Source organism: Ceratotherium simum, chromosome 17 (assembly GCF_057802395.1).
Source record: "Ceratotherium simum simum isolate JZ-2026a chromosome 17, ASM5780239v1, whole genome shotgun sequence".
Lineage (NCBI taxonomy): Eukaryota > Metazoa > Chordata > Mammalia > Perissodactyla > Rhinocerotidae > Ceratotherium > Ceratotherium simum.
The window spans coordinates 37,409,202-37,436,833 of NC_141916.1; the positions used below are offsets into that span (position 1 = coordinate 37,409,202).

General features: G+C 37.4%; 1 protein-coding gene across 1 annotated transcript in view; it reads left to right on the plus strand.

Moving 5' to 3' along the window:
- Window positions 1-27,632, plus strand: part of SOX5 (SRY-box transcription factor 5) — a 964,162-nt gene that overhangs the window by 115,411 nt on the left and 821,119 nt on the right. The window contains exon 2 of the mRNA XM_087442676.1: window positions 21,717-21,798. The gene's annotated coding sequence lies outside the window, so the exon portion shown is untranslated. The remainder of the gene's footprint in view (window positions 1-21,716; window positions 21,799-27,632) is intronic.

Below are 27,632 nucleotides of genomic sequence, written 5' to 3' on the forward strand. Positions count from 1 at the left end.
GCATATACCTTTACAAATTGGTGTTTTCAAGTTCTTTGGATAAATACCCAACAGTGGAATAGCTGGATCATATGGTAGTTCTATCCTTGATTTTTTGAGGAATCTCCATACTGTTTTCCATAGTGGCTGCCCCAGTTTGCACTCCCACCAGCAGTGTATGAGAGTTCCCTTCTCTCCACATCCTCAGGACTGGGATCTTTGTAATGAAGCACAATTGTCTTCAGCAAAAGATCATAACTGTATGTGTGTGTGTGTGGTATTTTTTTTTCTACTTTATCTCATAGACTGGGTACTCATTTTAATTTTATTAAGATTCAGGTTTAATGAATTTTACATATTAAATAGACACATACTCATAAATATCATACACATACATTTAGAATTTCCTTAAATATAATTTTGTTGTGGTTAAATTTTTATACTAGTTTTTGAAAACATACCTTCTTGTCTTAGTGGTAATAAAAGTATGGATTTACCACTTTTCATAACTGTATTTTGAAAGCTTTATAGTCCTTTAGAGACAGACTCCCTGGAAGTTTTGCCGGTCAGCAAACACCCAAGATTAATACCATGAATGATTTGATGATTTTGACATCTTGCAAAAATTATGCATTGGATTTTCTTTAAAGAGACATAACATCTATTTTCTATGTTTAATTCTTTAGTTTTTAGCTTATGTTTCAAATAGACTATTGGTGTGTCCTTAAATTGCTCCTCCAAGATGTCCAAGAATTATTTGATAAATGTTGATAATGTAAATTTTAGAGTAAAACACATGGTAAAAAACTATCTTAATGGATTTAACTTTTTGAAATAACATTGATTTCTCTTTGAAAAATTCAGATTTCATATCAGTGAAAATTTGATAACTAGTAATTTCAATGTCACTTTACCTAACTTGTGGAGTAGGTGAAAATGCCAATGGCAGATATAGGGTATGAGTGTCACATTATGATACTTGTCTCCTTTAATGAGTTGCCATTTGTCAAACTGTGAGCATACATATGTAACCTCTTGCACTGGATGTTATTATTATGATCCTTTATCTTTTTTTTGGTTTGTTTAACCAAATAAAAATAATTTAGATGTGTATTGACAGAAAAACACTTGTGTATTTACCTGCCTTAGACGTTGTAAAGAAATACTGGATGATCTACAAAACGTGCCTTTTTATAAAGACTTGAATTTTGAAATGGAGGGCTTTGTGCCCATGTAAAGTTCGGATATATATATGTATATATGTGTATATATATATATATATACATATATACATATATATGTTTTTTTTTCTTCCAAGGAAATAGCTAGGTGAGAAAGCAACACCTAGTGAATAAATTGTTTGTAATTTCCATTATAGAAGCTCTTCTTGTTTGCTTCTTCCTCACCCCTGTTCCCATTTGAGAAATGTTGTTGAAACTAATTAATTTATCTTTAAGTTTTGAGGATTTGCTAAGTGTCAGGGACTATTCTAACAATAAAAATAAGTAAAATCTTTTGATTTCTCACTACATGGCAAGTACTGTTCCAACAGCTTTACGTACACTAACTCAATTATTCCTCGAAACTGCATGAATAAGTCACAGAAGGTTATTTGTCTTGCCCAAGGTCACAGAGCTAGTAAATGGTATATGAACCCAGGCAGTCTGGCTCTATCCCCACACTATTATCCAGTGCACTGCACTGCTTCCAAGTTGCAAAATACTTTTAGAATGATGGCTTCCATACTTATAAGACCAATGACATGATGAGCAAATTAGCTTCTGAAAGGAAAGATTTAAATGAACTTTTCATTTTTTCCGAGTCTAGTTGATCCTTACCACAAAAGGACTACTCTTTTGTCCTGTCATGTCTAGTTGCCACGTTGATTTTGAAATAGACTTGAAGCTTGGTAAAGACAGAAGAGTTTGTGTCTTTGAAATTGAGGGTAGAAGAGCCATTAAAAGAATGTTAACTTTCGCAAGTTGTTCAGATTGGTCAGGACAGTCAGTACTGTATGTTCTTGGATAAAATCAGATTTTTGCCTCTTCTGGTAATAGCTGTCAGTGATGTTAACAGAGGATTTGTGTTTAAGATGTATAATATGGAGGGTTATAATAAATAATCATCATAGTCACAGCTTTTCCCCCCTTTCACAATAGCTGAAAGATTAATTTTAACTTTATCCAAAAAATCTGGAATGTAATACAGTATTTGAAGGGTTTACAACACACATCTCTGGTGTTTGTTTTCCAGTCTATGCTCACAATCTCTACACTCAGCAACAAAGCCCTGAAAAATCAATATTTCGGCTCTTAGACTCCTGATAGGGGTGTAAGGGCAGGGTTTTCTGCCTTTTTAATTTGCCCCCTGATGTTTTCTAGTTTCCTTGTCCTAGCTTTTCTTGAGATAGGAAAAGGAGGAAGGTTTTATCAACCCCCAGTGGATCATTCCACCATTGTGGATTTCTGCCTGTTAGTCTTTTATTGTTACACACATTCACACCTCATATATTTTGCTCTAAAAGCAGAACATCTGAGATGATTCCGGGTTGAAAAAGATCTCAAAGAGATGGAAGATGGATTTAATGTTGCCATTTTTAGATAATGCTGTAAATAGAATGGCAGCTGTCCTCGGATGCATAGCAGATATACAGTACATATGCTGAATAGAAACAGATAAAAGCTTGCACTCAATTAATCCTCACGAAAAGTAGCATTTTAGCCATGGACTCAGTCATCGAGTTTTTCGCTACAGTGCATTTATTCCGTATTCTCACGTGATAAAATTCCATGCTTTGAAGGTGTCTCAAGAAGGGAAAAAATTGCTATGATCCTCAACTAGGTTTAAAGCAATCTATAAGATTTTAGTTATTCACCCCCCCCCTTTTGAAATCCTGTAAACAATTCAAATCTATAAACATTTCTGGAACACCTATTATGTGTAAGGCACTCTTCTTGATGCAGTGAGGGGAACAAGACATGAACTATTTCCTGTATAGAAAAGGCATAAGCAGAAATTTATCATGCAAGATAGAATGTGACAATTGCCATAAGTGAATTTTGACAGATATCTTTAGTTCAATAACAGTTGAACATTTATAAAACAACACCTCTCTTTCAGGTGTATTGCTAATTGGTACTGTGGATATCAAGATGAATTAAACCTAGTCCTCAAGAAGCTTTCCTCAAGGAAGATGGCATGTAAACTAATAGTTACATTCAATCATTGAATATATAGTTTAAATGTTCAGAAGTAGCAGAGGAAGGGAAGATGAACTCCCCTGGAAGGTGATGGGTAGTAGGGCAAGGCTTCACAGAAGAGGTAATGAGTGACTGGGATTTTGAGGCATGAATAGGAGTTTAGTAGATAAATAATGAGGGATAAAGGCAGTAGAAGAAAGTGAAGGCATTACAGGAAAAGGAAATATCATGCCCGAAGGTAAGGTGGCATGAGACTGTGTGGTGTATTGGAGACTGAGTTGTCTGAGGTCGCCCTCATCCTGTACAATCTCTCTGCACTTTGTGGGGTGTCTGGAGTGTTCAGCAAAGACAGGGTTATGAAAGTCTGAGCCACAAGCAAAGCAAATTGTATATGTAGACTTTGTTTTTATGACAGCGACTTATATGCTTTCTCTTTAAGACAGGACTGGTTTTGCATCCTGACTCTGGAACATTTTATTCTGTGATCTTGTGAACAATCTCCTAAACCTCTCAGACCTCAGCTTTCAACAGTAAATGGGGGTTCTGATATTTAATATAAAACAGTACTATTGTCTGATACCTAGTATATAACAATGACTTTAATTTTGCTCTTTGGTTTTTTGGTTGACCATCTTTTGTTGGTGCTCCTCACTGAGGGACAGAAACATAACTGCTCTCAATCAACATAGTGTTAATTGCCATTCTTCCCAGGAAGTCTGGAATTTTAATGATGTGGGAGAGGAAATTGAAAGAGTTCTGGAATGGGAGTTCAGAGACCTGAATTCTAGTTCTACCTTAGCCAGACGCTGAGACTGATGCTCTTGACTCAAAATGGTGCCCTGTGAGTTTATTCTTCTCTAAAGGGGGGTGGGGTTCGTACTAAACATCCGTCTGAGTCATGTCCTTGTTGCTATGAGTAGTTTCTGAGGAGCAACCCAGCGACTGACTTGAAAGAAACAAACCACACAGCTTAATTCCAGTAAAGGCTTACTAAATCAGAAATTTGCTTATACATTTTCTGTTTGGGGGGGAAAAATTGTCTACAGCAACTAAACTCATTTTAAAGAATGGTGGTTTCCCCATTGTAAAAAAATGACAAAATACGGAGTTAGTATCCCCTAAAATTCATTAAACATTCAGAAAGGCGTTTGGCTAGCCTTGTTGTTTCATTCAAAGATCAAGAATGGGAAGAGTGGAGTGTGGTTTGATGGTGTAGGTGTGCAAAGGTAAGATTGTGGTTAGGTGGGCTCTCAAGAGTATCTAATGCCTGTTGTGATTCTGTGTATCAGAACATGTAAAAAATACCAATGAATCATGTTACTGGTTGATAAAGTTTATATCTTGAGAAAACTTGGTGTTGACTAAGGAACACAGTACTTCTTTCTATAAATTAATTGTTATATTTATGAATAATGAGTGTTCATTCACAGAGTACACAGAGATGAACATCCTGAAGAATATGTAGTCAGGAGGGCCACAGTCAAGGAGTGTTAACTCCAGATTCCAAACCACAGCCCTTTGATATTACTTCTTCTCATGACGAAATCTAACTGCTATTTTCACTGTACATTAATTTTGATATCATTTTGAAGTAATAGCATGTACGGCTCTGTAGTCTCTTAATGTAGACAGTCCTGTCTCTCTCCCCTCTATTTTCCTTGCTTTCTTTCCACCGTTAATCTGGTAACCAGCCACTTATTGTACTGATTATCTTGTAATTGAAACTGTAAAAGCCTATGGCAGGTGAACCTATGGCAGGCAGATGGTCTCCTCAGTATGTCAGCTGTCTCGGATGTGGGTTTTTTTTTTTTTTTTTTTTTTTGGTACTACAGTGTGGTCTGAGGAAAAAAAAAAAAAACAAAGAGCCCAGATCATACAATTTGAAATTTAACAGAATGTATTTGCTAACACTTTCAAAGTTGCTTTAAGACCGAAACTCATTATGGAAGCATCTTTTGTGGAGCATGAAGTAAAAGAGGAGGAGGGGAAACTATAGTGTTGGAATGAGTGCAGAGGTTGTGACAACACATTTTCAGTAGCCTATTTGTGCTTTTGGGCTTTTGGTGGACTTACTCTTGGGGAGGGAGGCAGAAATGCCCCCAAGCTATCAGTTGCTTCTGCTTGTTCTCATGCCAGCCTGAGGGGAAAAGTGCTTGTTTAAACACTAATATATTCCATAAAACCCAACAATTATGGTAAGGTTTTTAAAAAAGAAAATTGCATTAAAGATGAATGAGGGTATATTGAAATAATTACGTTTTAAGGTGTGTAACATTAAAAGATATTGAATACAATATTGACTGTTTTATGGAAATAGCAATAATGAGATTCCTGTCACCTAATCTTACAATAATTGGGTTATTACTATGCAAATGAAGGTATTACTTTAAAAAAGTAAGGAAGCAAGACAGATCCTTGAGGCAGTCCTTTATCTAGTCTTAAAACTGTGCTGTCAATTCTCCTTAGACTGAAGATCCTTTTCTAAACAATTTGGAGATGCTCATTTCACTATTTACCCCTGAAATTCCACTATAATATTTTTCACCTCCCACAGGTAGCAGATCGGTGGCTGGTGATTTTATATTTTTTTAGCTCTTTGTGGAACTCAAAGGAATAATTAAACTGTATAATTATTGCCCACTGTCTTTTTTTTTTTTTAATTGAACTGTTGTGAATTTTCCTGCCAAAGATGCATCCTGGAGCCCTTATCTCCACTTTCCATGCAGCTCTATCATTATTATATATTGTCAGGTGGTACCTATGCATCTCAAAAGCTACCAGGTCATTTGGGCTAGCAGACCTCCTAGGACACCTTTGTGGTTGAGGAAGCGATTCCATTTATCCTCAATCATACTCAGATCAATAGTCCATACATTATAGTCACCACCATGTCCATTTAAACTCCTGTGGTACCCGTCAAATGAATGGAAATATTTGGGACAATTGTCATTTTAGTTCATGACCCAGGTAAATATCTCTGTGTTTGGCAGGGAATGGTATTTCAAACTGTTGATTACTGAGGCTTTGGGTAAAAGGCCATTATAATTTCTGGGAATGTATGATTTTTACACACTGCTTGCTATATGAAATGCTCTCTGTATAAGGAAAGATACAAAGTTCTCTTTATAAGTTTTCTAGTATTCTTACATCGAGAAAGAATCAAATAAAAATCTTGGATTGAGCCTTATTGAAACCTCACAATGGAGTTTTTATAGTTTTACTATACCCTTTGATAGTGCATACTAGATTAATCAGAGCAAATAGATTTGAGGAAATCACCAAAGATAAATTTCAATTACCAAGTACTTTTGGTTTCAAGGATTAGGAGATCAAGAAAATATAAGACTTATCAGTTTATTTCAGAATCTGTTGAGACTTGAGAGACTTTATAAATGTCATCAACAACTGCTCTTTACCTTATGTTCTTCCATGGTTCTTAAGGTAGAACTAGGCTCAGAGTGGCTATTGTATATTATATTCATGCCACTTTCTGTTCAGTAGAGAAATCTTAGAATAAATTTCTATTTATACGAGTACAGATTTGTTGTTTTATTGTTATGAGACGTGATTTATCAATTATAGGTAACATTTTCAAACAATTCACAATTCTGAAAATATTAATTCAAATCCTTACATTTCTGTAGTCCAACTAATTTGGTTGGCTTCAATAAATCAATATATGTGGGTAGTTTTTATTAGATATCTATGGAAAAGATATTTGGGAAAAATGCAGAGTTCTAGCACATCATTTGGATTAGATTAAGTTATGCTGCTGTTGTAAACAACCCTAACATCTCATTGACAAGCTCTGTGGTGAGTTTAGGTGATTCTGCAGGTCTGCTATCTTCCCTATGCTGACTTAGCTTTCCAGACTTCGGTTTTATGGCTCCTCCATAATATATACCTGCTTCCATGAACTTGTAGACCGTGGAAGAGAGGGCTGGAAGGTTGAGCACTGGCAATTAAATGCTCTATTCCAGAAGTGGCAAACATCACTTCTCATATTTCTTTGCTAGAACGTTTAATCATATGGTCACTCCTAATTTCATTGTGATGGGAAGTGTAGAGGAGAACCAGAGATTGATCAATATTAGTAATATATCCAGTATTGATTTATTCCACTTATTGATAATACCTTTGAAATATGAAACACCACTCATGATGTGTGGATGAAACTACAGCAAGGAGTGTAATGAATGATTTTCATTAAAAATAATAAGCATTTTCCTCCTATTCATTGATGCACTCATTTGTCCAGACTTCTACAGACCTTGCTATTCTTGGGTTTTATGGAACAGGTTTTACGTTGGCTAAGGTCACTGTGCGGTCAACCTTTACAGATGGGATTACAGTTAGCTTTTAAATTATAGCTGTGACCAACCTGCAGCAACGATAAACGTTGCAGAAGAATGCCCTTTGTCCAGGTTTCATGTGGGTTGATGACATTAAATGCACATAATAGTTGCTCAGGTTGGAAAGGGGGTTACAGCAGTTCCCCCCTTATCCGCGGTTTCGCTTTCCAAGGTTTCAGTTACCTGCGGTCAACCTTGGTCCGAAAATATTATGTGGAAAATTCCAGAAATAAACAATTCATAAGTTTTAAATTGCGTGCCGTTCTGAGTAGTGTGGTGAAATCTTGCACCATTTCACCTGGGATGTGAATTATCCCTTTGTCCGGCGTGTCCGCACTGTATATGCTACCGTCCCGTTAGTCGCTTAGTAGCCATCATGGTTGTCAGATCAACTGTTGAGGTATTGCAGTGCTTGTGTTCTAGTAACCCTTATTTTACTTACTACTGGCCCCAAAGTGCAAGAGTAGTGATGCTGGCAATTCGGATATGCCAAAGAGAAGCTGTAAAGTGCTTCCTTTAAGTGAAAAGGTGAAAAAAATTCTTGACTTAATACCGAAAGAAAAAAAATTGTATGCTGAGGTTGCTAGGATCTACGGTAACTTTTATTACAGTATATTGTTATAATTGTTCTATTTTATTATTAGTTATTGTTAGTCTCTTACTGTGCCTAATTTATAAATTAAACTTTATCATAGGTTTGTATTTATAGGAAAAAACATAGTATATATAGAGTTCGGTCCTATCTGCGATTTCAGGCATCCACTGGGGGTGTTGGAACGTATCCCCTACAGATAACGGGCGACTTACTGTATTTGATTTGCAAAAGAAGGAAACATTAGAATCAGTACTCCTTCCACTCATTCTGATAGTTTCTACAAAGGAGAGAGAGCACACTTTTAGTATAATGAATGCTCCATTATCTTTTCAAACAGAGTAGAATATTTGGAGCTAATAGGTGTTTAGCAGCACTAACAAAAGTTTGTATCTTATTAACTTTTTTGGGTAGCAAACTAGAAGAGAACAAGGGTGTGTTTGACCTGGAGGGGGGGAATATTTTACCACTTAGGTAGAATAGCTTCCTGTCATCATCAGATAGTGACCAAGTAATTTCTTTTAGATATCTTCATGAACTCATGAATTTAAGCGTATTTGATGAGTTTGATCTATTGCAGATCTTATCCTTTTTAAAGCTCAAATTGTGTCACCTTTGACCAATGGAAACCTCTTCAGATTGGCTCCTGAGTACTTTTGTTATAACTGTAGTCACCTTTGATAGCTTCCTTGGTATCTGGTATGTCAAAATGTTCTAGGTGCATTTTATACAAATCCTGTCCCCATCCCCTTCTCCAAGAAACCTTGTTTTCTGAACACTAGCTGTGTTCATTGCTACTGGTTTGGTCATTATTTGTAGGCCTAAATAGACAGTGCTATTTTATGTGCTTAGAATTTTCACCTCCAGTACTCAACTATTAATTTTGGGCTGTCAAATTTCATGTCAAAATAAAGGCATTTAAAATTGTCCCAATGTATGTGAGGTCTGTCAGAAGTTTTACTAATATTTTTACGGAACCACATTTCAGCCATGGAAGAATATCAGCTTCTAGCTATCTAGAATATCAGTTCTAGCTATCAGCTGTCATGTATACATTTAAAATGTTTCTGCTCTTAGTATTTCTTTGGTTTAATACTGTGGGCAAAGTCTTCTTTCACAGTTTATATTCATATTTGGCTCTTTTTGGCTAGTGGTGATCAAATCTGCTACAAGTTACTGTCTCTACAGCCTCTTATGCATAGAGTTCTACTTTTATGTTTTAGCATGATTGCTTCATCTTGATCAGAATTTAACAATGTTTATCTGCTGCAGTAATTTCCTCAGAAGTTGTTATATACATTATATTACTTATATATTTCTCTAGGTAAACATTTAAAAATTATTTTTTAAAAAATAAGGAAGTAAACACTAGCACACTTATCATCATTTTACTGAACTAATATGGCCATGTCATAGTTCACTTAAATAGTTATATCGCACTCCTAGAGACTGCACCCTAAAGCATTGTTTGGCAACGAAACATGGAAAGTTACAGAGTCTATAACACTTGCTTGTTCAGAAAACCCTTTTCAGGCTAGGTTTCATCTATAAAGAACTCTTTTCACTAATACGACCAGGAAATAAAATGCCCCTACTCTTAGCAGCTGTGTGGGAGGAAAGAGGAAGGGTGGAGTTGTGGGGTCTAAAATTTTTGTGTTTATTAGAACCTTGGTTATGTATAATTTTGGAGTGCCCTCATTTGACAAGAATGCCTGGACCATTCTGGGTAACTCTGACAGCTAATTACTACATCTTTTCAGAGGTTGGTGTTCCACTCATCTGAAATGGATCACTTGGACTAGTGCTTTCAGATACGTATAGATTCTCTGTTCCACCTGTTTACCTGTCCTGGTTTCCACTTTTTGGAGTCTTCTGGGGGTTCTGATACTAACCAGAGGGCCATGAGCTTAAATATATTATTAGATCACAGTCATTTTCAAATGATACACAAGTATACTGGGTTATTAGAGTATTTTTTAAAGAAATTAGGGCAGCTTTTGAAGATAAGTCCAACCAGATTTAGTAGATAATATCTCACATAGCCAGACATTAGTGGTAGGGCAGATTATTGGGTTGATTTTGTCTAGTGTTTTCAGCATCTATCTCTGCAATTCCCTGAGCTCTGCCCCCTCTGTATGTCGGCTTTATTCTTAAATTGAAAGCAGATTGCATCTGCATTTCGAGGATTGACAACCATAGAGTTTGAGAAAGAGACCATCTCTTCTGGTGGCTCTCTCCTAGCAGTGAGGAAATGTTTTCCCAGAAACAAATCTCTCATGTTTCATTGGCCCCCATTGTGTCATATGCCCATTCCTAGATCCAAACCATGTTTCCAGGAGAATGCCATTCATAGATTGGCATAGGCCTGAGTTCATCAACCAATCACGGGCAAGGAGGATGGGCTTACCATGGTTGCCTTAGATTTAGCAAGATCTACCCCAGAGGTTGGGCTCAGTCTCTCAAACTGCACAGCTCTTACCTACTGAGGGAGGGATATTGAGGAGAAAACCATAATATCTATTACATTATGCCTTAGAGCTTATTTGTGTATATATCGTCATTTGTTTGGCTGTAGAACATGAGTAAAATAATGAGCAATTACAGTTTGAGTAAGAAAAAAGACAGTATGATATAATGTATCCAAAGGTGTGGTTTGGTTGTAAAATCTTTCAAACAATTTCTCTGATTTTTGTTATTTTAAAAATTTTACTGACTATGAATTACATGAGCAATCTAATGTCATCCCTTTGTACCTCTAGATGAGCTCGGTGAAAACCAACTTCAGTGACATATGATTCAACTTGCCCTTAGGAGCTGTCGTCTGCACTGGGCTTTTTATTCTAGCCGTCCTTCCATGGCTTCTCCTTGCAAACCCTCTCTTATAGGTCAAAGAGTGTCCTGGGCTCTAGCACCACCACCTATTTTTCAAGACCCGTGCCTGGAATATTTTCTGCTCTTCCCTCCAACTTCCCAGATCTTTCCCGTTCCTCAAAACTCAGCTCAAATACTATGTTTATGAAGCCATTTGGTGACCAGCCAGCCTGAGGGTCTTTTCTCTCTCTTTCCTCTGAAGACTTTAAGTGTTATTTTCTCTCCAATTCATTTGTTGGTCAAATCATCTGCTGCCTTTTGAAACTTCTATTCTATGTCTTTGGGCTATTATTAACATCTTCTATTATTGATTATGACTTTCTTCAAAATATAAACACTTCATAACTGAATGAGTCCCATAAAAATTGTTTCTTTTCATGTAGTCATCTTGGAAAGGGAAGTTTAAAGAATCTCTCGTTCTGGACATAAAAATAGCTCACATTTATTAAGCATTTGCTATATGCCCAACACAGTAACAAGTGCTATATTGACATTATCTCATTTCTTCCTCACATACACATATAAAAACTCCATGTAGTAGGTTAGAGAAAAACCTATCTCAAAATAGTTGAAGCAAGTAAGGGAATATAGTGATACCCTAACAGAAAATAACGTTTAAGCTCACAGGATATCTCCAGGCATCTGTCTCTGACTCTGTTGTCTCATCTCTTAGCTTTGCTTTCCACTTAGTTGAATTTTTTAGGTTCAAATAGTCCTCAGTAACCTCAATCACAAAGAGAGAGAAGGACGGAGCGGGGGAGGGAGGAAGAGAGAGGGAGAGAAAGAGAGAGAGAGAGTTCCTGCAGTTGTTCGGGTGAGGGAGATCCCCACATGGCTTCCCAGCACTGGTCAATGATTACTCAGGCCTGAGCAGTCATCCCTAAAGTGCAGCAAGAAGGGGTGTGGGCCAGCCCTACTTGAACCATGAAGTCTGGAAATAGGGACAGCATGGTTTTTCAATGAGATGCTCAGTAGACAATTACACTGGTAAGTATTATTTCTAATTTATAGATAAGGCCTGGGCTTAGAGATTGAGTAACTTTCCCAAGATCACCCAGATAGGAACATTCAACACAGCATAAACTCCAGTTTATGCTAGTAACCACTTTGCTGTATTGTAGTATTTTTATTAAACTGTGTTTGAGTATCACTGCTCAAAATAAAAGTAGCCTATACTGTATAGACCTATTTTGCGTATCTTTAGTAGCTGTCCTCTTCAGATACTCAGTGTTTCTACTTCCTCATATAATCTCGTTTTTTTACCAAATCGGGCAATGAACCATTATCTGAAATTATTACATGCTTGTTGAGTGACTGGATTTGCTTTTCTAAGACTGTGTTTCAGTTACCGTGTTTCCTTACACAGATCTTAGCATTTGAATACTTTCATAGCTTTTCGTGGCTCCAAAAATACCACACCAGACAAAGAAATTTCAGGTGTTGTCAGTGGGGAGATATGTGCAGAGGAAAAGCAGATTGGCCACTGAAATCTCCCTCCATTGCCTGCAGAGGTGACTGGGTATAAGGTGGAGATTCATGAGTATGTTACAGGGACTAGTCCGAGATCTTTCAGTAGAAAGACATTTGGCCACCCTGGGGAGAATAAAGCAGGACACACTGAGCTGTGGATGCTGGAGCCTGGATTCTCAGACCTCCTGGGATGAAAGTGTATAGGTCCTGTTATCTCTGGCTCCTTCCAAAATCCAGGGCCTGCCTTGCTCTTGCTTGGGCCTGCCAGCAAGCCCTGTTCTTCAGGTTCTTCCTGCCCTCTCAGTACCTCGGAGAGACCACCCACCGTTTCACAGCAACTCTGAGTCTTCCTGTTTCTCTCCTTCTGACCCAAGAATTTCAGATATCTAAGATGAGTTTTCTATAATTTTTGACATTATTGTATTTTAGGTGCTCTTTAATTTTTTATCTATTGACACACAGACATATATTTTATTGTAAAAACCTCTTTCCTGGCATTCTGGAATGCATTCCTCATTTAACTTCCTTCTCTGCTAATGACTTTTCCAACTTTGAAGTAGTTAGATCACAGCTTCTTTATTAATAAGTTTTAATGACTTTGTTTTCTCCACATCATCTAACAAAGTATGTTGCATATATTGCTTAACAATATATTTATTTAATTTGACTTAGTACTCAGAGATGAGTTGAACTGCCTATGACACTAATATGAGGACCAGGAATTTCATCATATTCATAGAGGTGGCCTGAATACCGTTTTTACTCTGCGCTTTCAGCTTGGGCTAAGAGCTGTAGGATGAAACAACGTTTACCAGCCTAATGCACAGATTGGTATGTAGTTCTTACCGTCTTTATCCATTGTCTTTAATATGTCATCTGAGGGGTTAATTTGGGATTACTTTTTGTTTTTAGAATATAGAATTTGGTATATTCTCAGGATTTTTGCTTCTAATCAGGAATGGCTTTGTGTTGTAAAAAGCATTAAAATATTATGTGCTATTTTATCCACACTGGATGTCAGTTATCTTATAGATTACATTTGATCCGTGACCGTACTGTCGCTGGAAAGGGGAACAAGTCGTCTTATATTGAAATGTGGCCTGTTAACAATGAAAACTGGATTTATAGATTATCTTCCTATTAACAGTTCATGGTCTATATGGAAGGTATTTGGTCTGTTCACCTACTGATTTTTAACTGGTTAAGTATAATTTCACCTTCAGTCCATGAACGTCAGCATAGGGGTATATCCATTTTATTTTTAGTGTTAAAAACCACAAAGGCTTTTCTAAATTAGCAGGGGGCATTTACGCAGCAAACTAGTGAAAAATGTTATGAGCTTTTATCAGCTGGTTTGGTTTTAGCTGCCACTTTGGGGCTTTTACATTTCTTTCCCTTTCCCATCCCATCTCCAGGAGGCAAACAAAGAAATATAATTTGCATCAGCTATAGAAATGCCTCTGAGATCACTGCTCTAAGTGTGCTGGGGATTTGGAGTAGAAATCCTGAAAAAGAGAAAAAGGCAAGGGTAAAAGCTCTGTTGACAAGGGAGTTTCGTAGGCATGTGGTGAGAGCACAACATTGGACGTGTGAATACAAATTCTGCAAGCTTCCTCTCCTTTTGTGAAAAAAGAGTCTACACGTGTGGAAGTTCTGTCTGGTTAAAGAGTTGGACATAGGGGCAGCTGTACAGCTTAGTTTTTCTTTCTAATTCAGATACTTCCCTGTTGGAGTGTTTAGCACCTTCATTTCTTCTTGTCCTACTCCTCATCATATGTGGCACCACTGGTTGAGAGGAAGGCAGATGGCTCTCTCTCTGTCCATGATGCTGAATGGTGCTCTATCATTTGGCGAGCCCACTGGGCTGGAATGGAAGGGCATTTGAATTCTCAATTTGGTGCAGAGCGTTAGTACATTCACCCTCTGCTGGCATCAGGTCAAGGAACCCAAGTTAGCTTGTGAACCAAGTTTTTCCCAGGAGTAAACATAATACATGTACTTGGCTAGGAGATCAGCTGTTAAAGGTTTTTTTTCGGTAGAATCAGGTATTTGTTCAAATTTAGAAAGCATCTAAGTAAAGGCGATTTAGACATTTAATCAAAGCAAAATTTATTGTTAAAAAATAGGAAGATCTCATTATAGATTCACAGATCTGTGTGTTTGTGTGCTTAAGGATAATAATAATACTGGGATACGTTTCAGAGAAAGAGATGAGTAAAAATAAGAAAAAAAATTAATGGATTTGAGCCCAAGTAAATGAAACTCTATTATTTAATTATAGTATCTGACTGTGAATATAAATGGGAGATGTAGAGCAAGAATTTTTTCTACAGTTTGGATCATAGAAGATTTTATGACTAAAAGGGGAAATCTGTCACTCAGAGCTACAGGCTAGACATTTGATCCTTCATAAAATGAATCAGGGAGTATGAAAAATATTTTGGGAATTGAGGACAGTCCCTTTTGCACATGCTCAAGTGTTTTTAAATCTAAAGTGAGTAAAAACTGCATAATGTGGAAAATATGCCAGTGTCCTTCAAATTTGCCACTCTGTAGTAGCCTGGATAGATGGGAAAAAACTCACTGATACACAATGCAAAAGGATGTGCTAATAACTCTTACAATTTCATGTTTGGAACCTCTTGCGGGCCAGTGTCTGCAATAATATCGATAGTCGGGCCGTTTATTTGTTATCAATTGCTAGTTTTGGCAAGTGGGTAAGTTTAAACCCCTGTGTCCTGGTTAAATTCCAATGTAGATGAGTGATGATATTCCATCTGCCATGTTCTTATTTTGCCTTTCTTAAGGAAATGAAGCATAACTTCATTCTCAAAACAGACAGTTGACACACTTTAGATAAAAAGTTAATATTTTTATTCCTCATTGTGTAGTTCAGTAGCATCAGACCTCGGTTCTAGGCTCCACTCTGTCCCTGACTCGCCTGTGATCTTGTGCAAGTTAATGTCATCTCTCTAAAATGTATTTTCTATAAAAGGTGAACGATAGCCCAGGTAATTGTTAAGCCTACTTACAATATTAACAGAGTGTGAATTGTTGGTGGTCCATATCCTTGATAGATAAAATAAGTGGAAAATTTTGTCTAGACTTTAAAGACTTTTCAGATGTTTATTCATCTTAATGCATTAGAAAACACATGCTCTTAGACATTATCTTTAAAGTTGTCTATCCAAAATAGTATACATGAAATGACAGAAATCTTGGTGTTTCAAATCATTCAAGTTTTTTGTTTTTTTCCCTGTAATTCCAATTCATTTCTCAGTTATCTTTTTAGTGGAGATATGAATGCGTGCATAGTTCTAGTTGGGGGTTTGAGGGGGAAAGAGGCAGAGTGTCTCACATAGCTGCATTTATTCTGATGTTTAGATTTTTGATTTGCCAGTTTCACCAGTTTACAGAAATATTCAGTAGGGCATGATTCATGACACTTCACTCAAACTGGTAAAATAATGACTCCATTAGACTATAATAAATTATGTGTATATAATGGCATACCGAAAGCAATTGCTAAAAAAGCTACACAAAGAGACACCCAAAAACACTATAGATAAATCAAAATTGAATTATAAAAAATGTTGAAGGAAGGCAGGAGAGAGAAAACAGAGAAATGAAAAATAAAACAAATAGGAAACAAAAATTAAAATTGCCGACTTATGCCCTAACATATCATTAATCACATTAAATGTAAATGGTCTAAATACAACAATTAAAAGACATATTGTCAGAGTATATTAAAAAATAGGACTCAACTATATGCTGTCTATAGAAATTCTCTTCAATTATGATATAGTCAAGTTGAAAGTAACAGGATGGGTAAAGATGCAACAGAGAGGGATGTTGTATAATGATGAAAGAGTTGCTGTATCAAAAAGACAGGGCAATTCTAAATGTATATGCACTAAATTACTGAGCTGCAAAATACATAAAGTAAAAAATGACAGATTTGAAAAGAGAAATGGAAAAATTCACAAATACAGTTGAAGATTTTGACACCCCTATCTCCTCAATCAATAGAAACCTAGACAGAAAATCAGCAAGGATATATAGAAAACTCAACAACATCAGTAACGAACAGACTGTAATTGACATTCACAGAACACTTAACCCAACAGTTGCAGAACATACATTCTTTTCATGTGACCATGGAACATATAGCAAGTAGACCATATCCTGGACCAGAAAAAAAAATCTCAACAAATTTAAAAGAATGAAAATTATGTAGCATGTATTCTTTGACCACCATGGAATCAAATTAGAAATCAATAACAGAGAGATAGCAGGAAAATCTCTGAATAGTTGGAAACTAAGCAACATACATTATAAATAATCCGTAGGTTGCAAAGGAAGTCTCAAGGGACGTAAAAAATACATTGAACTGAATGAAAATAAAAATACAACATCAAAATTTGTGGGTCACAGGTAAAGTTCAGAGAGGGAAGTTTATATCACTAAATGCATACATTAGAAAAAGGAGGGCCGGCCCTGTGGCTTGGTGGTTAAGTGCGCGCGCTGCGATGCTGGCGGCCCGGGTTCGGATCCCGGGTGCGCATCGAGGCACCACTTCTCCGTTCATCCTGAGGCCGAGTCCCACATACAGCAACTAGAAGGATGTGCAGCTACGACACACAACTCTCCACTGGGGCTTTGGGCGGAAAAAATAAAATAAATAAAATCTTTAAAAAAAAAAAAAAAAAAGAAAAAGGAAAAGTCTCAAATCAATAATCTAAGCTCCCACTTCAAGAAAGGAGCTGGATATACCCAAAGCAAGCAAGCAGAAGGAAGGAAATAATAATGTTAAGAACAAATATCAATAAAATTGAAAACAGAAAAACAATCAGTTTTAAAAATCTGGTTATTTGAGGGGGCTGGCCTAGTGGCGTAGTGGTTGAGTTTGCACGCTCTGCTTCGGTGGCCCAGGGTTTGCAGGTTTGGATCCCAGGCGCAGACCTACACACCGCTTCTCAAGCCATGCTGTGGTGGTGTCCCATATAAAGTAGAGGAAGATGGGCATGGATGTTAGCCCAAGGCCAATCTTCCTGAGCAAAAAAGAGGAGGATTGACAACAGATGTTAGCTCAAGGCTAATCTTACTCAAAAAAAAAAAAAAAAATCTAGTTATTTGAAATGATCAATAAAATTGACAAACCTCTAGCAAGACTGACAAAGAAAAAAGAGGAAAGATGCAAATTACCAATATCAGGAATGAAAAAGGGTGTATCACTACAGACCCTGCAGATATCAAAAGGATAATATGGCAATACTATGAACAACTCTACACACATAAATTTGACAGATGAAATGGATCAATTCTCAAAAAATACAAACTACCACAACTCACCCAATATTAAATAAATAATTTGAATAGCCCTATAGCTATTTAGGAAATTGAATCTGTAATTTAAAAACTTCCAAACAAGAAATACCCAGTCCCAGAAGGTTTCACTAGAGAATTCTAAGAAACGTTTAAGGAAGTAACATCAATTCTACACATTGTCTTCCAGAAAACCATTTATTTTATGAAAGTAGTATTACCCAAGTACCAAAACTAGGCAAAGACAGTACAAAAAAAGAGAACTAGAGACCAATACCCCTCGTGAATACACACACAAAAATCTTTAACAAAATATTAGCAAATAGAATTCAGCAATATATAAGAGAATTATATACCATGACAAAGTGGGAGTTTATTTCAGGGATGCAGAACTGGTTCTGTACTTGAAAAACTGTCAGTGCAATGTGCCATATTAACAGGCTAATGAAGAAACATCACATGATCCTATCAATTCATGCAGAAAAAGCATTTGACAAAATTCAATACCCGTTCGTGATAAAAACTCTCAGAAAAATAGGAACAGAGAACTGCCCCAGCATTGTGTAGAGCATCTATTAAAAACTACATAAAAATCTACAAATAACGTTACTCTTAATGATGAGAGGCTGAATTCTTTCCTCTCAGATCAGGAACAAGGCCAAGAATGTTTGTACTCAACGCTCTTGCTCACTATATAGTCATGTGTGGCTTAATGATGGGGATGTGTTCTGCAAAATGTGTCGTTAGGCGATTTCGTCATTGTGAGAATATCAGAGAGTGCACTTACACAAACCTAGATGATATAGCCTGATACACACCTATTCTGTATTGATACTAATCGTATAGGACCACTGTTGTATATGCAGGCTATCATGACCAAAGTGTTGTTATGTGGTGTATGACTGTAGTGCTAGAATTTCTAGCCAGTGATAAAAGAGAAGAAAAAGAAATTAAAAGCATAGAGATAAGAAAGGAAGAAATAAAACTGTCTCTATTTGCAAGTGACATGATTGTTTAAATAGAAAATCTGAAGGAACTTAAAAAAAAAAAGACGTCCCCAAACTAATAAGTGAGTTCAGCAAAGTAGTAGAATATAAGATAAACATAGAAGAATCAATTATATTCCCATATAATAGCAATAAACACCTGGACACCACAATTAAAAATATAATAGCATTTACAGTCACTCAAAAAATTAAATACTTAGGTATAAGTCTAACAAAACATGCATAGGACTTTTATGCTGAAAGCCACACAATACTGATGGAAGATCTAAATAAATAAATATACCATGTTCATGGACTGGAAGACTCACCATAGTAGAGATGTTAATTTTCCCCAAACTGATAGGATGAACACAATTCCTGTCAAAATTGCAGCAAAATTTTTTATAGATATAGACAAGATTATTCCAAAATTTAAATAGAAAGACAAAGGAATCAGAATAGAAGAATCAAGTGGGAAGAATTAATCTACCCAATTTCAAGATTTATTATATAGCTATATTAATCAAGACTGTGTGATATTGGCAGGGGGATAGACACATATATCAGTAGAACAGAACAGAGAACCCAGAAATTGACCCACACAAATATATCCAACTAATGTTTGACAAAGGTGCAAGACCAAGTCAATGGAGGAAACAGCCTTTTCGACAAATGGTGATGGAGCAATTGGACATCCGTAGGCAAAAAAAAATGAACCTTAACCTAAGTCTTACAGCTTACAGAAAAATTAACTCAAAATATATCATGATCTTAAATGTAAAACTTAAAACTATGAAGATTTTATGAAAAAAGTAGAAAATCTTCAAGATCTAGGGGTGGGCAAAGCATTTTTAGAATTTATACCAAAAGCACAATCTATAAAAGGAAAAAAATGGATAAATTGGAGTTTAACAAAATTAAAAACTTTTGCTTTATGAAAGATCCTATTAGGAAAATGAAAATACAAATCACAGACTGGGAAAAAATATTTGCAATATATATCTGACAAAAGACTAGTATTAAGAATATAAACTTTCAAAACTCTACAGTAAAAAAATAAACAATCCAATTAGAAAATGGACAAAAGACATGAAAAAACATTTCATGGAAGAGGATATACAGAAGGCAAATATGCACATGAAAAGATTTTTGACATCATTAATCGTTAGGAAAAAAAGCAGAATGGCAAAAATAAAAAATATTGACAACACCAAATGCTGGCAAGGATGCCTAGAAACTGGCTCACTCGTGCATCTCTGGAAGGGATGTAAAATGGTACAGCCATTCTGCAAAACAGTTTGGCAGGTTTTTAAAGAAATCTTAACATACGACTACCATACAACCCAGCAATTGCACTCCTGCACATTTATCCCAGAGAAAGGAAAACTTATGTTCACACAAAAACCTGTATATGAATGTTATAGCAGCTTTATTCATAATAACCTTAAACCGGAAACAACACAATGTCCTTCAGTGGGTGAATGGTTAAATGATCTATACTATAGAACACTACAGAGCAATAAAAACGAATGAACTATCGATACACACAGCAACCTGGCTGAATCTCCAGAGACTTATGTTGAGTTTGATTTCATTTATATAATATTCTTGAAATGACAAAATTGTAGAAATTGTGGCTAGATTAATAGATTCCAGGGTTTAAGGAGGAGGTGGAGTGGGAGGGAAATGGGTGTGGCTATAAAAAGGCGAAATGAGGGATTCTTATGGTGATGGAAATGTTCTGTATCTTGCCATTATCAATGTCACTGTCTTGGTTTTGATATCGTATTATAGCTTTGCAAGATGTTACCAATGGGGAAAGTGGGTAAAGGATAAACAGGATCTCTCTGTATTATTTCTTACAACTGCATGCAATTCTACAGTTATCTTTCTTTTTTTAATTTATTTTTTGTGTGTGTGAGGAAGATCAGCCCTGAGCTAACATCCATGCTAATCCTCCTTTTTTTTTTTTTTTGCTGAGGAAGACTGGCTCTGAGCTAACATCTATTGCCAATCCTCCTCCTTTTTTTTTTCCCCCTCAAGCCCCAGTAGATAGTATGTCATAGTTGCATATCCTTCTAGTTGCTGTATGTGGGACGCGGCCTCAGCATGGCCGGAGAAGCGGTGCGTCGGTGCGCGCTCAGGATCTGAACCCCGGGCCGCCAGTAGCGGAGCACGCGCACTTAACCGCTAAGCCACGGGGCCGGCCCTCTACAATTATCTTAAACTAAGATGTTTAATTTAAAAAAAGACGACCCTCTATTGGATCCTAGATTAAAATCCAAAGGCTTCCTTTGTTCCTTTCCCACCTCATTCATTTCTTACTTCTCTCTGCCTCACACATCACGCTGCAGCCATGGTGGTCCTTTCACTGTTCCTGGACATGCTTAGCAACCTCCTCCACAGGGCCTTTGAACTTGCTATTCCCTTTGCCTGGAAAGCTCCTCCTTCTGGCTCACTCACTTCATCTTGGTATCTCCTCAAATGTCACCTTATCAGAGACGTTTTTCCTTGAACACTCTAGCTAAAGTAGCACCCCTGTCACAATCTATTCCCTTACCTGGATTTATTTTTCTTCTTTCATTAGAAACAGGTTTGATGCTTTTAAGAATTCCAAGTTCCTAGGATAAGAACCTTAACTCCCCTGCTATACCTGCCTCCTCTTTTCTATGTGTTCTTCCGGGATTTGGAGCATTTGATTTCAAAAACAAACCAAACAAGCTATTCACTCTATTTTCTTTCCTTCTGCTGATGGCTCCGTATCTGTCTAGGTGGAATATAAGAATTCTGTGGTAGTACACGTGTTCTGTATTCTGTCATGCTCAGTTTATCACAATCCACTGGTATTTCCCCAAACAGCTGAGGTTTGAAACAGTCGACCTTGACTCTGTACACCATGAATCTGCCTCTAAATAACTTAGCTCTTATTCTCTTTTAGGCTTTTTAATCAGTCCCTGGTGTGAAGACACACTTCAAGAGGATCCTTAAAAGTCTTGGACAAGCCTCCCCGCATGTGGCAGGTATTTCTCTGTCTATGCAATGAGTATGCAAGAAATGTAACTTCCTTTATTCTTCTATAACTAAATCAAAGCTATATTTAGGTCGTTCATGTAACCACGTGGCAATAATCTGAGGTCACATCTAAGTTCTAGATGAGTTTGTGAGGTACCAAGCTCTTGAGAGGTGATATACCTGCTCCTTGGCTGTCATCTCTTCATTACCCACGTCTGTCCTCCTATCTCTTGTCAGTACTTGTGGGCCACTGCTGAAGCACACCTTGATTTTCCTTCTGCTCTCCTTTTCTTAGCTTCTTCCAGGTACCTCTTGGGCACGTGGGGGCATGCTATTGCTCCTGCTAAGCCCATCTCTGGGGTAGTATAAAGCACTTTGCCCCTTGCATGTCACTGTGAAGCACATGGTACTTGTTTTTTGCTCTGTGACATGCTATTGCATGGGGTCCTTTGCAAGGCTGGTCAGGTCCATCCACCTGGGCATATCACTCAGACATTTCTAAGATCGAGACTCCATCCAAGAAAGAAGATCCTTTCCCTCCACTATTATTTTCCACCAACATATTTGGAATATCTCTCTGTAATGGTACTTTGAATGGGCACAACTTAGGAAATCAATCAAAACACGATTTATTTTTTTCTCCTATTGCTTCTTTAAAATGAATTGGGGGGAGGCAGGCAGGTATTCCCTTGCCTCTGGATGAAATTTAGGTCTTAGGCAGGCTCCATACCTAATAGGATTACTCTTAGATTGAAAAAAAACTTCCTCTTGACACTAAATCACAGACATTCTCTGTTCAGAAATTAGAATGTCCAGTCTCACCATAAACATAACTTGGAAGTTAATTTAATATGAAATCACCTCCCCTCCCCCACCTAGGGCCTATTTTGGGGTTGGTCTATTGCAGTGGGAGAGGGTGTGTCCTTTTCTTTCTCTCTTTATCTGTCACCTCCTCCCCCACTTGCTAGCTGCTATTGCTAAGTCCTGAGGGGTTGGAGCATGGGAAAGAAGAGGAAATAAGCAGTTTAGGGATATTTTTCACTTGAACTGGTGCTATGTTTAGCTGGCTCTGTGATTTCTGGGCCTGGCAGATGTTTAAAACTGACACTTACTTGGCCACTTTTGGGGGACTTTGGTGGCTCCTCTTCTGGACTCATCTGGCTTCCACTCTCCTGAGTTGGGCAGGGCTTCTCCTTCGGCTCCCCACTCCCCACTCAGGTCCTGGTTTTCAGATAGTCCATCCATATGGCCTCTCATTTGGTGTATCACAGATACTTCCAGATGGTCTTCTTGGGCTTCAGGCTGGCTCTCCCGTACGTGGTCCACACCTCCTTCATGAAGACACACAACATATGAACCTCCATGGGCAGGAGGGAGTGTAGGTACTTCTCAGATTACAGAGCTACTCCTAGCCTGACCCTCTTGTACTCCAGCTTCCAAGGTGGGAGCCAGTCTGTAGTTCATTGGGTCTCCCAAACTCCAGGGGACACATCTGGGCTCTCTAAATTGTTCTTTTGAAGCCTCTCTAAAGACTTGAGGGGGCAAGAGTAGCACCATCCCTCTCGCTTGTGGGGAGGTGGGACTTGCCACAGGGCAGCAGCTCAGTCAAGAACTTCTTCATAAAGCTTCTCTTCATTGCTATTCTTTTGAGCCTTTACATTCTCTCGTTGAGTTTTAGAGCATCCAACCAGTTGTCCTGATTTTCTTTTAAAATATGGATTTTGATGTGGCCCTTTACTTTGGAATTTCATACCTGTTTAATGAAGGTGCCTCAGTTCAATCTGTCAATTGTCTGGTCATTCCATCCCCACTAGAGAGAGTTGGGGTGGAGGGGGATGGGGTAAAGGCACAGCCACCCCACCCCCACTTTGCTGCCGGATCTGCTAATGTCTGTATATTCCTTGACTACCTTATTTTCCAGTGGACTCTAAATCTGCTCTTAGCTCAGTTAATACATAGGAGGGACTCTCCCAAGTCAGTTTTTCTATGCATGGGAATCATTCCAATTTCCCAGAGAGTCTTAGGCTTTTGAAACTCCAAAACCAATAATTGACACTTGCGCCACCTCATGCTCCCTGCTCTGCCAACACTTTTCTAACACTGTGAGTATAGAATATAGCAACTTGGCTGACTGAATGGGAAAAGAAGCAAGACTCAAGGAAATGAAATAAAATACTTCAAATATTATACCCCATATGATAAAAAATATTGCCTGTCCTCTTTTAAGTACCTACCATGTGATTTTTAATCCTTATGATGGCACTGCATCCTTTATATTAAAGGATTTGACATTTGAGGAAACCAAGTGTATTAGTTTGCTAGAGATGCCATAACAAAGTACCACAAACAGAGTGGCTTAAACACCAGAAAAGTATTGTCTCAATTCTGGAGGATAGAAGTCTGAAATCAAGGTGTCAGCAGGGTTTGTTCTTTCTGAGGGTTGTGAGGGAAGGATCTGTTCCAGGTCCTTCTCCTTGGCTTGTAGATGGCATCTTCCTCCTGTCTCTTCACATCATCTTTCATCTATGGGTGTCTGTCTCTACTTTCAAATTTCCCTTTTTTATAAGGACACCAGTCATATTGGATTAGGGCCCACCTAATGACCTCATCTTAACTAATTCTATCTGCAATGACCCTATTTTCGAATGTCACATTCTGAGATACTGGGTGTTAAGACTTCAACATATGAATTTTGGGGGGACACAATTCAACCCATAATACCGGAGTTCCAAGAGGCTCACTAACTTCAGTGTCACACAGACCTCAAAGTGCCATTGCACGGATTCTGCGAAATGACTGTGTAACTCTAAAGCTTGTGTTCTTTCTGCTTTACGACACTTCATCTCAGGCGACTCTTGCATGCGGGCTTGTGCAATGAGGAGAATGCTGTCTTTCCTTTAAACAACCAAACCAGGCTGGCTGAGGCATGGGTCCATCGAGGAAAGTAACTCGTACTTAGGCATAAGGTTGTATCATCGCCCGAACTCGGAATAACATACCTTACCCAAAGGAGAAAGAGTAACATATTTGTGGAGAGGTCCAATCTAATACCATCATGCCATAGGCTAGAAAATGAATTTATACCTGAACCAGAGGTATAAATTATTCTAGGATTCAAATGGCTCTGAAGCTTCTCCAGTGGTGTCAACTTGACTTTGGTGATATTATTCCTGTGGCCTGTGGTTTGCATTTTTGGTGCTCTTGGCCTGTATTCATATCTAAATATGCCGTGTGTATGTGATCTGCTTCGCGTAGGGCATGTTTATGGGATTGTGGTTAGGAGAATTATCAGATTATTTTGGTTATTTTCCTTTTAAAAACATTTTTTTTTTTCATGAAGAGGATTAGCCCTGAGCTAACATCTGATGCCAATCCTGCTCTTTTTTTCTGAGGAAGATTTGCCCTGGGCTAACCTGTGTGCCCGTCTTCCTCTACTTTATATGGGACGCCACCACAGCATGGCTTGACAAGCGGTGCATGGGTGCGCGTCCAGGATCCGAACCTGCAAACCCGGGGCCACCGCAGCGGAGCGCCTGCACTTTACTGCTACGCTACTGGGCCGGCCCCTTAAAAACAATTTTTAAGTGCATCCTAGGTGAGAGCTAGGAATTATAATAGTGATTGAGAAACATAGCTTTATGGATATGAACATAATTTGAGTCTTGTAGTATTCATTACTGTTTTATTCCAGATGGCAAAAAATTTTTATTAGTCCTTTCAGTTAGTGCCTGAAATATATACCTACGGAAATAAGTCCATTATAAGATTTTTCTTGCCAAAACTCTAATAGATGCTCACTTACTGAGAAATATGTGTACTGAGAAATATTTAAGAAAAATACACTTTAATGAAGCTGCACTAATGATATTTATTTAGCTAATTGAGTACAGGGATCTAAACATGGTTTCAAGTAAAGTAGACTGTTGGCCATGTAAATAAGCCTGGCACAGGTGTGCAGTTTTAAGAGAATTAGATAGCAGATCTAATGAAAATTAGAGTAAGCCTCAAAGAAATATTTAGTTGTAAATTAGATTTCCCATTATAAGACAAATAATAGCCTCATAACAAAAATATTTTAAAATAAGGGCAAAAAATGCTAACAATACCAATAACCAAAAGCAATAAAAGTAACCTTTTGGTATATTTGCTTCTTCTCTTTTTTCATTCATTTGTTCTACTGAGGATTACTCAGCACTTACTTGATGCAGGAACTTGGGAAATAAAGATGGCTAGGACAAGGTTTCTGCCCTGAAGGAGCTTTTAATTTATCAGGGGAAACAGACAGTGAACAAGTTCCTATAACAGGTGATAAGTGCAATACCAGAGGAGGGTGGGCCAAAGAGCTTGCTATGGACTCTGTTGTCAGGTCTGGAAGGCTCTAACAGGTAAGTTGGGATAGAAACATGAAAAGAAATCCATTAGCCAGAAAAAAGGAAGAAAAAACATTTTATTTAGAGGAAAGAACATCTGCTAAGGTATGGGAGGATTGAAATAACATCATAAGGAACTGTAAATAATGCAACATGTCTGTAACAACAGAGAATTAGGTTGGAGAAGTAGGTGGAGGTGATATCATGGAAGGATTTGTGCCAATTATCTTATTGGCAAGAAGGGTTTTCAAGTAGGGAAGGAATATGTTTAGAATTTCATTTTAGAAAAATTAATCTTCAACAATATGCTTGGATGGATGGCTTAAAAATTGCAGACTTTAGGAACTAAGGATTTGGTAAGGAGCCAGATATACCAAGAAGCTGAAATAAAGCTGAAATAAATGATGTTTGGCTTCCGTGGGCCTCTAGCAGTATTCCGGTGGGGACTCTAAAATGTTCTCGTGGTCATTTGTTTTTATAAAATTTGCAAAAAGTATCAGTTTTTAACTTCAATTAATTATGAGTACTTTCTCTTTCTGTATTCCTACCCCTCTGTTATGCTTCTCTCAATGTTGGGTGGCATTGGTGACGCAAATTTTGTATTCACAGTTTTACCTTCTTTTTCTTTAAAAGGGCACCCAAATTGTATAAGCTTAAGGCTCACTTCGCAAATCCAGCCCCAAGATGATATTGCAGTAATTCAGAAGAGAAATACCAGATTCTTAAACCGAGATGATAACTATAGCGATGAAGAAGAAAAAAATGTGGAAGACTAAGGGGGAGGAATTATTGGCTCTGTTGGTGTGAGGGAGAGGATAGTGTCAGGGTTTCTCACTTCTATACTTGGTGAATGGTAGGGCTGTTAACAGAAAAAAAAATAATAGGGGCAGGTCACTATTGTAAATAACAATTTATTGAACATCTTTATGTGTGTGTATGTTTTTATAGTTTCGGATTTACAAAAGTGGATTTACTGTATCAAAGTGTGTAAGTATTTTAATGGATTTTGTTGTCTATTACCAAATTCCTTTCCAGATAGATTTTGCCGTTTAACACTGCTACAGTTAATGTAGAAATAGGTTTTCTTTTCTACACTCCTGCTAGCATTTGGCAATATAATTTTAATTTTTTCAAACTAAATTATTGGGTAAAATCAGTACCTCATTTTCATTTTACTCTGAGGTGAGATAAATACAATCCATTATTGTGAGCTCTCCATAGGAATCTATTTGCAGGGAGTAGTTATTGTGGTCTTTTTCTGGTAGTGATTTAGGAAGCATTAGGAGGTAGTCATAAATTTTTTATGTAAATAGTTATATTATATACTCTAAATGCATACATATACATATATTATAAAATCTAGAAATAGGTGGGGCTGAAACAGCTTTGTGGATCAATTTGTTTTAGACCAGGTGTCAGCAAACTTTCTCTGATAAGGACCAGATAGTAAATATTTTAGGCTTTGTAGGCTA